An 18,601-nucleotide genomic window follows, 5' to 3' on the forward strand; every position below is an offset into this window, starting at 1 on the left:
CTTGGTGTGCCATCATGTCCATCATCATCTTGACCAAAGCCTCTATAGGATTTGGTGCAAACCGTGGCGTAAATGGAGAAGGGGGAGGGTCAGAAAAACCTTCTGGTGGGGAAAATTCTTCTTCACCTTCTTCATGCTCATTGGACATGCACGATCTGCGAACAGACTCACAAAAGTGCCAGATCACTTCCTACTCTAGACTGACTGAACTGGACTGAACCCTTGTCATGAAGTAGCTTGTCCACGTACACATAGGGTTAGATGTGTCACGTGACACTTCTGTTCCTTTAGTGAGAGAGTGCAATGGACACAAACAAAGTGGATAAACACTGTGAATGAAGGTGCTGAGACCGAGAGATAAAAAGAAGAATACGACACCAGAATGTTGTCAAAACCCTCCTCCGAAGGCCCCACTATCTATGGAGAGAGTGGTCTACTATTGATTGCACAAATCTCTACAATGCTTGGGACGTGCCGATGATGTTGACGACGAGACGGGCTGAAATCTGAAAACGCTAATGGCTGAAATCTGCAAATCTTCTATCTGCTGAATTCTGACTCTATGTCGGTGAAGACAACGATGACGACAATGCGACGATGACACACTAAAAACGCAGATGTTTTCCGGAGTGAAACTGCAAACTTTGGTGGATCTGACCGTGCGGCGAGGATCTGCTGCGGGAAGGTGAGATCTGCGAGGTTTGGGGGTTCTATTGCGGTATGTCTATGCTGAAAACTGAAAATGTTGGTGCATATGTTGAAGCCGTCGTGGAGAATTTGCAAAACGCTAGGGTTGCTGCATAATCCAAAAACGCTAGGGCTGAATCTGCCTTGCTGTCGCCAGATTGTCTTGCAAATGCAAAACGCTAGGCTGGTTGCTGGAACTGCTACTGCCGGCCTGATCTGCTATCCAAAAACGCAAGGGCTTTGCTGTTGATGAAAACACTGGCTGATCTTGGCAAATACGCTAGGCTGGTCTTGGGGGGGGGGGGGATCTTGCTGAGAAGATGCCTGATGAACAAAGTGTTCCTACTGCCTCTTTTGCCAGATTGTGCTAGCGCTAGGTTTACTTATATTGTCACGTGACACATCCAACCCTATGTGTCCGTGGACAAGCTACAACACGACAAGGGTTCAATCAGTCCAGGTTAATCTAGATTTAGAAGTGATCTGGCACTTTTGTGAGTCTGTTTGCAGACCGTGCATGCCCAGTCACTTAGTGTAGATGCATATCCTCTGGTTGCACACAGCATGATTGTAAGAATTCCCATCAGAATTCTTCAACGGCCAGTGCATTTAGCCTATTTTCCTTATTTTTGACATTTTTCACTTACTTTTTAAGTGACTTTTGTTGGAAAGTAGGTAGGGAAAATTGAGTAAGTTTGTACATAAGAAAACCTAGGCTAGCACTAATTGGCAGAAGAGGCAACAGGAGCACTCTCTCAACAAGCAACTTCTCAACAGAACCCCCAAGAGGCCTAGCGTTTTTGCTCCACAGCATCAACCTAGCGTTTTGGACCAGATCAGTCAGCGTTTTTGGATCTTGCAAATTCCTGCCGATAGCAAGAAGCACATCAGCCTAGCGTTTTGCATTTGCAGAACATCCGGCGACAGCATAACCATTTTCAGCCCCAGCGTTTTTTATTTGCAGATCAGCCCCAGCGTTTTGCAGATTCATCGCGACGGAACATCAAGAACCACCAGCGTTTTCAGTTTTCAGCCTTTAGCACTCGCAGATCAAGTCCCGAACCTCGCAGATCTCACCTTCCCGCAGCAGTTCCTCGCCGCACGGTCAGTTTCCGCAAGGTTTACGGTTTCAGCCCGGAAAACACAGATTTCAGCATCTGCATTTTCAATGCGTCGTCGTCGTACCGTCGTCATCGACATCGTCACCGACATTAGAATTCAGCAGATAAAGGTTTGCAGATTTCAGCCCTTAGCATTTTCAGATTTCAGCCCGTCTCGTCGTCGTCCTCATCGTCATCGACATCGTCGGCAAGTCCAAGCATTGTAGAGATTTGTGCAATCATAAGTAGACCGCTCTCGCCATAGAGGGTGGGGCCTTCGGAGGAGGGTTTTACAACGTCTCTGGTGTCGTATTCTCTTCTCTATCTCTCAGTCTCAGCACCTTCATTCACGGTGTTCACCACTTTGTTTGTGTCCATTGCACTCTCTCACTAAAGGAACGGAAGGCTCTCCCTTCTGTAAGGGAAAGGAACCTTGAGCACAGTTCGGAGCACTCATCTTGAGCAAAGTTCAAACATTCATTCCGCTACACCTAACATTGGTATCAGAGCTTTGGCAGTGTTCTATATCACTCAAGGAAAGAACCACAAGAATCACAAGAATTGTTTTTGCTTGTTGAGGTCGCACGAACCCAAGTTTACTTGGGCGTGTCGATTCCTAATCGTGTTTTTGAAGAGTGACAGGAATCCCAGGAAAGAAGGGCTTGTCCAGCCTCCCCTTGTGCCGCTTTTCACTCATTGAGAGCGGACTATGCACTTAACGGCCGGCCAATCGACGTGAGGTGGGAAAAAGCAACCTTGGTGTGAGCGCAAGGCCGCCAAGGGGTGCACCCGCAGAAAAGAGCAGAACTCGGGTGAAGAGAAGATCCTTCTCTAACACAGATTGAAGCAAAAGGAGAACCTCAAGAACCCCAAGACCCTCAAGAATCTCAAGACCCGCAAGAACCTCAAGAACTCAAGAACCCCAAGAACCAAGACCCCCAAGAACCCAAGTTCCTCGTAAACTTAAGAACCCAAGACCACAAGAACCCACGACTTCAGTGTATGGTCATCACTCGAAGCGGAATGGATACTTCGCTTGGAGGTGATGAGCATGAGAGAGGCGAAAAAGAATTTTCCCCACCATGAGGTTTTTCCGACCCTCCTCCTTCCCCATCTACGCCAAGGATTGCACTAACTCCTATGGAGAAGTTGGAGCAGATGTTTATGGACAAGAAATTAGAACGCGAAGCACGAAATGCAGAATTTGATCGCGAATGCAAAGAAAGAAAAGCAGAAATGGATCGCAGACATGCAGAAAGAAAAGCAGAAAGAAAGGCATCCATAGAGCGTGAGCAAGAGTTGTTGCGACTCCTTTCTCAAGTGCAGGCACAGATGCAAGAGATTCGGGACAAGGAGACTCTCAATCTCTTCTTCTCCAAAGCAAGACACACATGATTTGCATGATGATTTGAATGACAATGATTTGCGTGATGACTTGAATGATAATAATGAGCATGATGATTTGGATGACACTGACAAGCATGATGATTTGCATGATCAAGATGTGATTTCTCACAAGTATGATGATTTGCATGAAGATGACGTGATTGTTCACAAGGAGGATGAGTTAGTTGATGCTTTTTCTAGCAAAGCTAACCTCGTTGCAGATTCGATCAATCATGAAGGATCGATCTTGGCTCTCGAGCCTAGGTCCAAAGCACCCCTTCAGGAAGAACCGATCTTGGCTCTTGAGCCTAGGTCCATGGAACTCTCACAGGAAGTATTATGTGTTCGCATGATTAGTACACACGCATTGTTCAAGTGTTTCATTCGTGATTGTTTCCTGTATTTTAGTCAGTGTCTTTATGTGATCCCTTTTCCTAGGCATGACATATTGTACGTTGAGCACGTTTCACTCATGAATGAGCACGAATGTATGCGGATTGTTCATGAAAAGCTGAAAAGCATGCATTCAAGGAAGTCACATTTCATGTCTCTTCCTTGGCATGACACAGTTGTAGAAAGAGCACAAGAAAGTATGAGCACCAAGCATGGGCATTTATGTTGTGAATTGCCACAGTTGATTGATTTAGATCATAAAAGAAAGATTCGATCTCATTGTTTGCGTGTGTGTGGTGAACGGTTTGGCACTCCGTCTATTGGTTCATCGACATTGCATGCACAGTCTTTGAGGAAGACAAGAACTTTTCCACTCACTTTACATGGAATAGGTATGTTCATGGTTTTGTGTTGGAAATGGTTTCAAGAATTTTCAGCCATGGAGATTCTTGAACAAGAAAGAAGCATGACTCTCGACGAAGTTGAAGCATCGAAGGAGCCACAAAAGACTGTCGCTTTCGGCGCGGCCCAAAGAAGCAAGCTTTGCAGACCTTTATGAAATTCAAGTACCGCACGACCCACACATCGGCGTGGGCCAACGAAGAGTCCCTTCCAAGATTCCGGATGCTATTGGCGATCTCCCTCGACGCCATATAGTTCGGTACCAGTACCTCACTTTGAAAAGGAGGGGATGTCACGTGACATATCCAACCCTATGTGTCCATGGACAAGCTACAGCACTACATGGGTTCAGTCAATCCAGTTAGTCTAGATTTAGAGGTGATTTGGCACTTTTGTGAGTCTGTTCGCAGACCGTGCATACCCAGTCACTTAGTGTAGATGCATATCCTCTGGTTGCACACAGCATGATCGTAAGCATTCCCATCAGAATCCTTCAGGGGAATTTTCCAGTGCATTTACACTATTTTCCCTATTTTTGACATTTTCCACTTATTATTTTTAAGTGACTTTTGTTGGAAAGTAGGTAGGGCAAATTGAGTAAGTTTGTATATAAGAAAACCTAGGCTAGCACTAATTGGCAGAAGAGGCAGCAGGAGCACTCGCTCCACAAGCAACTTCTCAACAGAACCCCCAAGAGGCCTAGCGTTTTTGCTCCATAGCATCAACCTAGCGTTTTGGACCAGATCAGTCAGCGTTTTTGGATCTTGCAGATTCCTGGCGATAGCAAGAAGCAGATCAGCCTAGCGTTTTGCATTTGCAGAACATTCCGTGACAACATAACCATTTCAGCCCTAGCGTTTTTTATTTGCAGATCAGCCCCAGCGTTTTGCAGGTTCATCGCGACGGAACATCAAGAACCACCAGCATTTTCAGTTTTCAGCCTTTAGCACTCGCAAATCAAGTCCCGAACCTCGCACATCTCACCTTCCCGCAGCAGTTCCTCGCCGCACGGTCAGTTTCCGCAAGGTTTACAGTTTCAGCCCGGAAAACGTAGATTTCAGCATCTGCGTTTTCAGTGTGTCGTCGTCGTATCGTCGTCATTGACATTGTCACCGACATAGAGTCAGAATTCAGCAGATAAAGGTTTGCAGATTTCAGCCCTTAGCATTTTCAAATTTCAGTCCGTCTCGTCGTCGACATCGTCGGCAAGTCCAAGCATTGTAGAGATTTCTGCAATCATAAGTAGGCCGCTCTCGCCATAGAGAGTGGCGCCTTCGGAGGAGGATTTTACAACGTCTCTGGTGTCGTATTCTCTTCTCTATCTCTCAGTCTCAGCACCTTCATTCACAGTGTTCACCACTTTGTTTGTGTCCATTGCACTCTCTCACTAAAGGAACGGAAGGCTCTCCCTTCCGTAAGTAAAAGGAACCTTGAGCACAGTTCGGATCTTGAGCAAAGTTCAAACATTCATTCCGCTGCACCTAACATTGGTATTAGAGCGACAGCATAACCATTTTCAGCCCTAGCATTTTTAATTTGCAGATCAGCCCCAGTGTTTTGCAGATTCATCGCGACGGAACATCAAGAACCACCAGCGTTTTCAGTTTTCAGCCTTTAGCACTCGCAGATCAAGTCCTGAACCTCGCAGATCTCACCTTCCCGCAGCAGTTCCTGGCCGCACGGTCAGTTTCCACAAGGTTTACATTTTCAGCCCGGAAAACCCAGATTTCAGCATCTGTGTTTTCAGTGTGTCGTCGTCGTACCGTCGTCATCAACATCATCACCGACATAGTCAAAAATCAGCAGATAAAGGTTTGCAGATTTCAGCCCTTAGCATTTTCAGATTTCAGCCCGTCTCGTCGTCATCGACATCGTCGGCAAGTCCAAGCATTGTAGAGATTTGTGCAATCATAAGTAGACCGCTCTAGCCATAGAGAGTGGCGCCTTCGGAGGAGGGTTTTACAACGTCTCTAGTGTCGTATTCTCTTCTCTATCTCTCAGTCTCAGCACCTTCATTCATAGTGTTCACAACTTTGTTTATGTCCATTGCACTCTCTCACTAAAGGAACGGAAGGCTCTCCCTTCCGTAAGTAAAAGGAACCTTGAGCACAGTTCGGAGCACTCATCTTGAGCAAAGTTCAAACATTCATTCCGTTGCACCTAACATTGGTATTAGAGCGACAGCATAACCATTTTCAGCCCTAGCGTTTTTTATTTGCAGATCAACCCCATCGTTTTGCAGATTCATCGCGACGGAACATCAAGAACCACCAACGTTCTCAGTTTTCAGCCTTTAGCACTCGCAGATCAAGTCCCGAACCTCGCAGATCTCACCTTCCCGCAGCAGTTCCTCGCTGCACGGTCAGTTTCCGCAAGGTTTACGGTTTCAGCCCGGAAAACGCAGATTTCAGCATCTGCGTTTTCAGTGCATCGTCGTCGTACCGTCGTCATCGACATCGTCACCGACATAGAGTCAAAAATTCAACAGATAAAGGTTTGCAGATTTCAGCCCTTAGCATTTTTAGATTTCAGCCCGTCTCGTCGTCGTCCTCATCGTCGTCGACATCGTCGGCAAGTCCAAGCATTGTAGAGATTTGTTCAATCATAAGTAGACCGCTCTCGCCATAGAGAGTGGGGCCTCCTGAGGAGGATTTTACAACGTCTCTGGTGTCGTATTCTCTTCTCTATCTCTCAGTCTCAGCACCTTCATTCACAGTGTTCACCACTTTGTTTGTGTCCATTGCACTCTCTCACTAAAGGAACGGAAGGCTCTCCCTTCCGTAAGTAAAAGGAACCTTGAGCACAGTTCGGAGCACTCATCTTGAGCAAAGTTCAAACATTCATTACGTTGCACCTAACATATATACTTGCTTGCTAAATTTGCCCTACCTAGTTCCCAACAAAAGTCACTTAAAAATAATAAGTGAAAATTGGCTAAAATAGGGAAAATAGGTCTATGCACTGTAAAAATGCTCTTGATGGGTTCTGATGGAAATCTGATGATCATGTTGTGTGCAACCAGAGGATATGCATCTACTCTAAGTGTCTGGACATGCCCGGTCTGCGAACAGACTCACAAAAGTGCCAGAACACTTCCTAATCTAACTGAACTGAGCCCATGTCATGAAGTAGCTTGTCCACGTACACATAGGGTTAGATGTGTCACGTGACAGTAACTTAAAGGACTTCCGAGGAATTAAACGCCCTCTGATTGTTAATAATCGTCTCATAAGACATCTTGTTTTTGTTGATGATGTTAAATCTTTGATACAACAGATGAATCCTTGAAGTTCTATTCTGAGATGCATGGTTGTATTAGGAAGGTTGGTCGTAGAGTAGTAGCTAGAGAAGAAAAGAATATATGTAAGACTAAACAAGTGATTCAGAGTCTTACTGCAGCAGCATAGAGCCATGCATTGTGTCAAAAGCAATTGGAGAAGCTTTCTCAGGCCAGGGATGTCCTCAAGGAGGAAGGAAATAAAAATGCACAAAAAAATCGTTTTTTATGCAGGCAGCACGCATTGAAAGATACAAGATGCTTCGAAAGGATTCTTTAAAAGATTGAAAAGGAAAGGGTCAAGGAGTCTCTCACTTCTGTGATTACACAGGATGGCACCTGCCTTACTGACAACCAGGATATGGTTAAGGCATGTGTGGATCACTACACTCAGATTCTGGGTACAACTCAACCTTTGGATACTCAAAGTCAGTGGGCTATTGACCAAATGTTGACGACTGTGGATGCATGTATTGAGCCTACCACTGCCAAAAGATTAGATGGGCCTTTTGAGGCAGAGGAACTATATTATGTCCTCACTAAGCTCCCCAATGATGAATTTGTGGCCAGTCAAAAGAATTTATTGTCCTTTATTGGGAGGATCTGAAAGACATAATTCAACCTCTAATCAATGCTACTTGGCTGTCTTAATGCATTGACCCCACTCTAAAGCAAGGGATCATTAAGCTCATCCCCAAGCAAGAAATCCCTAAAACTATGGGGGATTGGAGGCCTCTGACTATGATGGGCATATCATACAAGATTTTGGACAAGGCTTTGGCCATCAAGATAATGCCTTTGCTCCAAAAGCACATTCACAGCTCTCAAAATGGATTTATTGCTGCTAGATCCATCTATGACAACATTCTTACCATTCAGCTAGGTATAGAGCATGCCATCAGAACCAAGCAGGACATACTACATAGTGCTATTGCAGATTGATTTCTTCAAGGCTTTTAACAGAGTGCAGTGGGATTTCATCTCTTAGATATTAGGCAAAATGGGGTTTGGGCCAAGAATGAGGAGATGTATCTATCTACTTGGGGAAGGAGCATACTCAACGATGCTTGTAAATAAAACATTAACTGATAAAGTGCCTTTAGGGAGATCAGTGAGACAGGGCTGCCCCTTAGGCCCTCTCATGTATGTTGTTGCCTCACATCCCTTTTTACTTACTTGGATAAGTTGGCTGGCCGCTAAAGACCACGCCTTGCACGGTCTTCTGATTCCCAATAAACAAATAATGGGGCAGGCGTATGAAGATGACACATTTATGTTCCTCAAGGCTAACAATGTAAATGTCAAAAGAGCTACTGCTTTTCTGGGACTGGTTAATCACGGTAAATCTTCCCTTGTGGATGTCAGTGCTAGGGACTTTCATGCATTGATATGGAGGGAACAGAGAATCCCTATTGGTACCATATTTAGGCATTTAGGCTATCCTATTGGAGTCCATGTGACTCAGAAAAGCTTGCAGGGTTGTATCCTGAAAAGGGTGTATCAGAAAACAGCTTCCTGGCACTGTGAGGAGTGACCTTCGCATGTTAAGAGTCCGAATAATTTAGAGCATTTTGATTCCTTATATCCTCTACTTTCTGCCGCTCATTGACTGGTCCAAGACTCAGTTGCAGAAATTTTAACTCAGCCCTGGCTAAGTTCTTGTGGGGAAAGAATAAATCCTCAGCTGCTTTGGTTGCCTGGTCACCTGTCTCTCAACCTTGACATCATGGGGGAAAGGGCATATTAGATCTTGACACCCATGCAGTGGCTAGGAGGGCAACATTACTAAAGTATGTGCTGACTAAACAGAGATTGGGCTGAATGTATTTGGTCTGCAATTGAGCATTCTGTTGTGTATTCTCATGGCACTTGACCTTTGCCCGCATGGGAGAAACTGTTCTCCGCTGTTAAAATTAAAGCTAGGTATGAAGTCTCTAACATGCTTGTTAAAATCTTGGAAGATGGTTGCCTACAAGCTCATTTGACAATGACGCGCAAGGTATCTTGGGAATTCCATAGGCCAGGGATCGTTGTATTGGAGTTTTGTTTTTGAAAAACCTCCTGCTTTGCTGTTAGGGAAAAAAGCTCTTCATATGCATAAAAAAGGGTTAACGTTTATTGATCAAGGGGTGGACTCTCAGGGAATGGGAATTGCTCTTCACTTTTTGTAGATCAGAAGAAGATACAAGCTGAAAAATGATCTAAGGATAGAATGAAACGTGATGCAAGCATGTATCAATGGGAGACAAGTGTCGATCAATCAAGACATAGATGCAAGACAAGGACTGGGTTTTACCCAACTACTCAGTGCATTGATGGACTGCCAAGACACACCATTTTTATCGTGTACTCATGCCCCCTTCCCTTACCTACATTAGATGCAATAAGAACTGGCATTTGTCAAAGGACCAAGGATGGTGGTTACATGTATTACATGCACTCTGGACATAGTATACTACGTCTTCTGCTGGAGACTCCTTCTTGGGGGATTGCCCACTACTGACTACTTGCACACAAAAAAAAGGGGGGGATGGCAAGTGCCCTAGATGTGGGAAAAGACAGACTATCAAGCATGCTTTTTGGCTGTGTGGTAGCATTAGAGAATGGTGGAAATGGGCCAGGCATTGGTGGGAGACTGCATGGGGAATCAAAGTGACTAGATACAATATCACATTTGCTCTCATTAAGTCAGAAGATGAAGGGATGCACAGATGTTTACACTCCTTAAGAGTTTGGTTCTTCTGGTTCATATAGATTACTACTAGGAACACTCTCATATATGAAAAGTATGAAATCTTCAGGTCTTCTATCCCTTTGAACTTAATCAAGGATAGAATGACTGAAGATGCTCTGACTTTTACACCACAGGAGCTAAGTAGGAAAGCCCTGGACATATTTTACAAACTGTAACAAAAAAAGGGGGGGGGGGGGGGGGGGGGGGGGGGGGGGTGGGAAAAGACAGACTATCAAGCATGTTTTTTGGCTGTGTGGTAGCGTCAAGGAATGGTGGAAATGGGCCAGGCATTGGTGGGAGACTGCATGGGGAATCAAAGTGACTAGATACAATATCACATGTGCACTCATTAAGTCAGAAGATGAAGGGATCCACAGATGTTTACACTCCTTAAGAGATTGGTTCTTCTGGTTCATATAGATTACTACTAGGAACACTCTCATATATGAAAAGTACGAAATCTTCAGGTCTTCTATCCCTTTGAACTTAATCAAAGATAGAATGACTGAAGATGCTCTGACTTTTACACCACAGGAGCTAAGTAGGAAATCCCTGGACATATTGTACAAACTGTAACAATATGATTCAATTTCACCAGAGAGAGAGAGAGAGAGAGAGAGAGAGAGAGACTCAAACATTAAGTTCTAGCTCACATCCAGATAACAAAATGAATTTATGAAATTTAGTCAAAAGTAGCATGACAAAGGGTGCTCTATGCTTCAGGGGAAAATGTTTCACAAACATTGCACGCATGATGCAAGAAAAGAAAGAGCACTTACTGAATTTGCTCAGAATTACAAGTGATTGTATAGGTATGGTATGCCTGTGAGCAATCAAAACCGAGTGGGACCTGTACTTCATGGTTGCCCACACCATTCACATAATAGTTGGTTTGCACTGAGCTCTTGTCTTTACCAAGCCATTCAAAATCAATCTCATCCTGAACCTTACTTCCTTCTAGAGAGGAAAGCTGCAGACAGCCGTTATGGTTATTGAATTTCAAGAGCATGTGGAGAAATATAGCTTTTAATAAGAGGAGCAAACAACATTCTAAAGATTTCATACATAAAAGCTTGATAGTAGGCCACTTGTGTCTTCTGCTGCACATTTCACACGGCTTGTGAAAGTTCCAGACGGGTATGTGGTTATAGATCTGAACCTTCCGCCTGCAAATTGAAACAAGCATAAGAAATGTTAAAGAAATACAAGATGGCCTGCTGCCTTAAATAAATGACACAAAAGAAAGGAAAGTAATTTTAAATAAATGAAAGGTGTTCAATTATATACCTAAGGTGTGTGCCAATGTGTATGTGTGTGAGCGCATGCGTATTAGTGCAGTGCCTATATAAGAGAGGCCAAGGCGCCATTAGTTCATCAGACTGCAATTTTATGGATGACTTAAAAGGGCGAGTGTGGGCTCCACTGAATAAAGGCATACCGCAAGGTGCGCCTTGTTGAGGGGCAAATGCTTGGGAATAGATCTTCATCACTCCGTGTTTCATGTCTACAATGTTCTCTTTCAATTCGTGTCAAGCCATGAAGACCCAGCGGGTTAGGGCTCCCCAAGTCTAACCGTAGCCGACTTGCGGACCAAGGGGCTTAAACCCTAGTGGTAGAAGAAGAAGTTCTCATCGACTTACAGATGCTCACCGAGTGGGCCAAATAATTAAAGTTCTACTAGCTTATGGGACCCCATCCGATGGGGCCTAAAGCTAAGGAGGGGGGCACACACACATACACAAAATTACCCTTGCGTAAAAACTGTATGGACGCTCAGCAAAATGCACTAACATGCTGATGACATGGCAAACCACCATTGCCACCGCCCCCGCCACCACCACCTGGGTACAATGGTTGGTGCCCGTACGGACATCCTTACTGTCCCTATCCAAGGTTCGCGCCTAACCAACCAAAGGATTTCAAGGATGCTACACAAAAGTCAAATTTTTCACCTTTTCTGGAGTGAAAGATCGAAAGAAAGCCTTGTAGTTTCTCCAACAGTTCAACAACGTCTATGCGTTGGGGAACTATATGGAAGATCAAAGATTTCTTGAGCTGCGGGATTTCTCAAGGATAATTCTATGCAGTGGTGGAGTTCAATCGCGACACAAACGCATGCTCCAAGGACTTGGCAAGCTTTCAAGACAATTTTTTAACAAAGTTATATGACCTCCCTGTTTGAAGTTCACATTTTGCTAGAATGGGGCAACTTGAAAATGTTTGTCATGGAAACCATGGAGAACTACAATCTGGAAAGGTCCATCGTATCACATACCGAGCTTTGAAAAAAGCCTCTCCTTATCCTTCCGTTCCATAGGCGTGCCTTCTTGAACCGTAGTAGCACCCAATCATCTTTCTTCGGCTACACGCCAAGTCGATGCTTGTCTGCTGCCTTCTTATGCCGTGCTTGAGACTTCTCTAAAGTCTCCTGTACCTTGCCAAAAGCAGTGTCCAAATCCTGTCTATACTGATCTGCTTCAAATATCTTATCTTTGGTGCTCAAAATAGGTGGAATCTTCTTGACACCCTCAATAATCTCAAACGGTGCCTTCCTCGTAGACGTATGAACCGTGTTATTGTAGGCAAACTCCACCAAGGGCAAATACTTCTTCCATTGAGTCTTCTGATCATAGATGTACGACTTTAACAAGTCCAAGACCACTGAATTGGGCAAGGTTGTTTCCGTACGTACGTACGGTCTGGTTCCGTATCGTACCGTACATCCATATGGTATCCGTACGTACCGTACGATTCCGTATGTACCCCAAAAAAAACAAAAAACAAAAAATCGCCGACGGTGCCTATTCCCCGTGGTCGGACTCGTTGGGCGAGGCCTTTAATAAATCCACCTATCCTATACTGGTTACTATCACAACAGAGAACCGGAGAGTAGAACAGAGTCTCTGCACAGTGTCTGCACAGAGACCAAGGAAGGATTTGCCGCCACCGATAAGGTTCTTTCTCCCTCGGGCCTCCCTCCCTCCCCTTTGTGTTTGGAGTCTGCAAGGAGACACTCTAGAGTCTTGACCTCGTGAAAGATTGTAAGTTTTGTATTCAACTTTGAAGTGTGCGTTAATTGTGTTGCAGAGTTATCTAGCGGTTACTTAACTTGTGGGGTGATTTTAAGTGTTTTTTGAAAGTTGTGGCTATGTTTAAGTATTGTGCAGTGTTTTTAAACTAGATAGGTTGTATATTAATTTGAAATTCTTTGTATTTTTAGCTTTTAAAAAATATACTACGAATTTTACGTACCTTATGGCCCAATCCATACGGTACAACGTACAGTACGTACCGAACATGTACCGAATACTACGTACCTTACAACCTTGGAATTGGGGGTGGAATGAGGACGAGAATTGCCCTCCAAAACAAATTCTTGAAGCAGGAATCTCTATCTGAAACTATAGATTCAAGCATACCATGTAATCTAAAAATCTGCGAGACAAAAAGCTTAGCCAAATGGTCAGCTTTAACTATCTTCTTACCGAAATAAAGTGAGTGAGTGTTGAATCAGTCGATGACTATCCAAATGCCATCATGTCCACTCTGAGTCTTGGGAAGATCAAAAATGAAGTCCATTGCTATAGTCTCCCAAGGTCGGCTAGTAATAGGTAGTCGTATACACGGCCTTATGCTTGTCAAACTTTACCTTTTGGCACACTAAGCAACTCCAAACAAGCTCGTCCACATCCTTTTTGAGCCTCAGCCAATAGAAACACATCTCTACACCTTTCAAAGTCATGCCTATGCCGCGATGGCCCGCAACAGGTGGACGATGGCACTCGGTTGAAACCATGTTCCTCAACCCTTGAGTAACACACAACATGGTCTTCCGCATCAATAACCTTCTTTAGAGCATAACCTACAACTGTCTCCCCACTCTGCAACCAATCAAAGATGGCTGCAAAATCCGGATCTGTGGCATACTTATTGACCATATCCTCGAAGTTTTGATAGTGACGCCTCTGTGGCTTGTGAGGCAACGCGTCTGCCATCAAGTTCTTCTTTCCCTTAACATGGACGATTTGAAAGTGAAATTGCGACAAAATATTTGCACATCTCATATGTTTGTCCAAGAGCTATTTCTGGGACAAGTATCTCAAACTTTGATGATCGGTGAACATTATAAAATTGGCTCCGAGTAGAAAATGGCGCCATTGAGTAAGAGCATGTATGACTGCAAATAGCTCCTTTTCATAAATCTAGGCAACACGCTTTGCTCGCGAGAACATTCTACTCTCATAAGTGTCACAAACTGCTAACGTGTCAAAGCCTAAAGAATGGAGCCAACTTACAGATGTGGCCAAGGGGCCTAAACCCTAAGAAGAACAAGTAACAAAAGAAGTCCTACCAACTTATGGGGACCCCGTCCGATGGGGCCCCAAGTGACAAAGATTAAAATAAAGCAGGACCTGTACACACACACGCAAAAACTGATCACGTGGCAGATTTCCGAAAATTGCACTGACATGATGACGTGGCAGGCTGTACGGATTTCCGCGTTTTGCGTTGGCTGATGACGTGGCAGTTGTACGGATTTCCGTGATTTACGCTGGCAGCTTTTTGGCCTTGCTTTTGCACCAGATGCTTTCGAGTTAAAAGGCTTTTCATGAAAAACTGCTTTTCAGGCCAAGGGCCTTTAAATATGAGGTTAGGGCTCATTCTCTGGCATGCTTCCTGGAGAAGGTGTAGAGTTTGGAGTACCGGCTTGTACTGTGTTGATGCAATATAAAGAAATACCGAAAGGGGCGCCCAGGTTTGGGGCCAATACTCTCTGGGGTGGAATTCCGCCACGCGTGTCGTCTCTCTCTTTCAGTTCAGTTGTTATTGAAGTGTTAAAAGTCTGTTCAATCTGTTCTTTTCTATTGGCACGTGGTGCTCGTCTTGTGACAGTGGTATCAGAGCATCAGGCATGTGCTTTTCTGAAAGCATACCGGTCCTATAAAAGAGCAGACAGAGATATTGGAATTTTTATTTGAGGTATCCTCGCCCTCCAACCCAGATTTATTAGCCACTCCCACCCCTTCATCACGCATCGGGCGCGCTCCCGTCTTCACCACTCATGCCTTACAGGGCATAAGCCAATTAAGATCACTTGCAAGAGAAGGATCCAGATTTGTTTCAAGTCACTGTTTTTCTCAGAAGCAGTGCCATGTAGATGTTGATGTCTACAGCTACCAAGCAGCATACTCCAAGTACTTGGCAAGCTTTCAAGAAAAAAAAATTGCCCGAAGTTATATGGGTTCTGACATCTTCCTTCGGAGTGCAACTTCTGGCAGAGTGGGGTATCCTGAAATGCTTGCCATGGAAACCCTAGCAGATCATAACTTGAAATTTCTCCACATCTCTCAGTAGATGTCTCTTCACGAGCAGATGTGTCAGGTGCAGGGGAAGAGAATAAGGATTTGCTCGGATCTAGTGAAAGAAAGAGAGAGACGAGAGAGAAAAAAGAGACGACACAGGGATGTCGCGTCCCAACCCTCAAGGGCCCCCTTGCTGTGTTGCCAGAGCAAGTACTTTCTTTATTCTTGCACAATGCTGCTACAATGACTAAATGCTGAGATGCTAATGCTAATGGGTACTGATGTTGGGTACTGAGGTAGTGAAGGGGACTATATCGAAGATGATGATGTCGACAACGGGTACTGTGGGTTCTATGTCGAAGACGGGGAGGTCGACGACAAGGTCTATGTCGAAGACGATGAAGTCGACAACGAGGTACTGAGGGCCTTTGTCGAGGACGACGAAGTCGACAACGGTACTGTACCGAAGACGGTGAAGTTGACGACGGTTCTATGTCGAAGACGGTGATGTCAACGACAGAGTCTATGTCGAAGACAATGATGTCGACGATGGGTACTGCTGGTTACGTCGACGGCGATGATGTCGACGACGACGACGATGGTGACTGTGACGATGGTGTCGTCGTCAAGTCCGGGAATGCGATGACGATGACGATGACGAAGGTGTCATCGTCAAGATAGGGGTCTATGATGAAGATGACGAAGGTGTCGTCGTCAAGATAGGGACTTTGACGACGATGACGATGGCGACGACGATGATGGTGTCAATGACGATGGCGTCAAGGCTGAAAACTGAAAACACTGGGCTGTTTGCTGAAATCTTAAAAAGCCAGGCTGAACTGGGTCTTCTTCTTCTTGAGAAACCGCTAGGGCTCCTGCCGAGGTGCTGCCTGCCTGCTGGGTGCCTGCCTCCTTGTGTCCCTGCTTCTTCTGCTTCTACTGAGTACCCAATGGGTTTCTTTTATAGATCTTTAGCAATTTGCCCTACCTACTTTTCCAACAAACTTACAAAAAAAATTCCAAAAGTCACTTTTAATAAAATGACTTATAAGAGGTGGTTCACGCGGTAAATTGCTTGCATGATGAAATAATTATTCTTGTGCAAGAGAGGGTATGCAAGTGTGGCTGGCTTGGACATGCACGTCCTGCTATAGGCTCACAAAGGTGCCAGGCTCAGTCCTAAGCTAAGACTCATGCTAGACTATGGCAGAAGCGTGTCCACGTGGCGCAAGTGAAGTGCGCACGTGACAAGATGACCTTGGAGATTCGGTGTGATTACTATCTTGGGACTACCATCGCCGCCAAAGAAACACTGTCTGTCCAAGAGCTGATGGACCATGCTGTGCTGAGCTATGACCTTACGGAATGAACCTAACCCTAATTTTTGGTGCAGGTTCCAAGATGAAAAGTCGGTCGACCTTTCGAGCTCGACTGATGTCAAGATTGCTTTTTTAAGTTTGAAATCTGTTTGAGAACTTGGTTGGTGATGTCACCAGCGTGTGACTACTATCTATCCTTTTTGTTGATTTCTTTCTTATTATCTATTTACTTTCACTTTTTGGAAACACCCCTCGGGAAATCTAACTGCCCTGCATTGCATAGCTAGTGTGGAACTGTCCAGAGGGAGTCCAGGCCTGAGGGCAAGAGAGCACTAAGGTTGGACAAGGACTATGGTTAGCCAAGTGGGGTCATTGACTAGCCAAAGTGGAATCCTTTGCTACAGAGGCTACATTTCAGTTCTGGATGTGGCCGCAGTGTACAAAGAGGGTCGGATGACCTAGAAAGATACAATGGCAGCATCTCCTAAAATTTAGGGAACTGCTATTTTGGGACCTGAAAATGTCTTCGCGTCATTACGTGCAGTTTGACATGGGGATCATTTTGTTACTCTGTGGCCAAGTCAACAGAGGCTGCAGGTGAGATATTTTTAGACCCGAGGGTCTAAAGCGGGAAAATGCACAAATGAGTGACACTTGGCACTTTGAGGCCAGTTTACTACTTATAGAGAAGGCAAAAACGTGATTTATAGCTGGGAGGCTCATTTTGCAAGTCTCTGTCACAGGTTAAGAGCTATGGAGTGCTTGCTTTCCCTCTTATGCACAGTGCGGTGCCAGGAGTGATGCCCTGCACGCTACGCACTGCCCTCTCTCTCCCCTTTGGCAGTATGTTATGCCCCTCTAGTGGGCTCTTCATTTGACCAATGTACAATTGTGTGGGTTCATGCGCGATTGCCGAGGCAAGAGCCTCTTGCACAGGTACTGGATTAGCTAGCGGCTAATCCCCCCGCAGGTACAGGTGAATTCGGAGAGGTTTCACGCCAGAAATCTCGTCCGATTCAAAGGGCAAGTAGCCCTACAGGTGCGGGAGCTCGAGGACTTGCTAGGGATGCGACCGGCACGCGGAACGGAGCCCGAAACAGTGAATTACAGCCTGCTGTGTATTTTTGCAGGTTTAGGGTTTTGGCCCTAAACGGACCCTAATACCCCCAGGAGGTTCGGGGATGCAAGGGGACCGCTGTACAGGCGATCTGGCGCATTTTCAGGGCTGAAAACAGAGAATTCAGCGTGCTGCAGATTCTCGCCAGGTTTTGCAAAGTGCCCGTATGCGTCGGGAAAGTCATTCAATGCGTGGGAATACTGACTGTGAAGGGTTCTAGTACAGTTATGCTGCCGAAATCGGGCTGGAACAGTGGAAATTCAGCCGAGTTTGTGCGGGGCAGCTTGTAGGAACCACAGCGTTTATTCCCTCTTTTGAACAATAAAGAAATACCGAAAGGGGCGCCTAAGTTAGGGGCCAATCTGGTGTCTGTCCACTCATACAGGTGCAATCTAGCAGCCTGTATCCCTCTCCCCTTTGTTGTGTCTTGAAAGTACAGGTAAAATAGACGACTAATAATGGGTGAAAGCTAAATCAAGGTTTAAAGTAAAGTCTACCGCCCTTTGATCCTGTTGAATTTGTTTGAAATGGATGGTATCTGTTTTGAACCTGTCTTGGTGCCAATTTGAATTGTTTGACTCTAGTTTTAATACTGGTTTCAATGATTGGTGATTTTACTCCCGGGTGGAGCAATGAGAAATTATGTTTGAGAATGCTTGTTCTGTTAGGTGCAGCGGAATGAATGTTGTATTTTCTCAAGATTAGTGATCTTTATTGCTCAAGGTTCCTTTTAGTTCTTTAGGGAAAGAGAGAGCTTTCCGTCTTGTAGAGTGCTGTGGTCACGAACAAAGTGAGTGGATTGTGCGTGCAAGTGAATGAGACTGAGAGAAGGAGAGAGAAGAGATACGACACCCGAGAGGTTGTACAACCCTCCTCCGAAGGC

At 45.0% G+C, this 18,601-nt stretch overlaps 1 pseudogene across 1 annotated transcript in view; it reads right to left on the reverse strand.

Moving 5' to 3' along the window:
• Positions 1 to 18,601, reverse strand: part of LOC147439054 (uncharacterized) — a 64,245-nt pseudogene that overhangs the window by 18,639 nt on the left and 27,005 nt on the right. Inside the window, exons 10-11 of the transcript XR_015184424.1 lie at positions 11,045 to 11,145; positions 10,759 to 10,949 (exon numbers count right to left, since the gene is read on the reverse strand). The product of XR_015184424.1 is annotated as an uncharacterized LOC147439054 (transcript). The remainder of the gene's footprint in view (positions 1 to 10,758; positions 10,950 to 11,044; positions 11,146 to 18,601) is intronic.

The sequence above is a fragment of the Adiantum capillus-veneris genome, chromosome 16 (assembly GCF_014529385.1).
Source record: "Adiantum capillus-veneris isolate H3 chromosome 16, ASM1452938v2, whole genome shotgun sequence".
NCBI lineage: Eukaryota > Viridiplantae > Streptophyta > Polypodiopsida > Polypodiales > Pteridaceae > Adiantum > Adiantum capillus-veneris.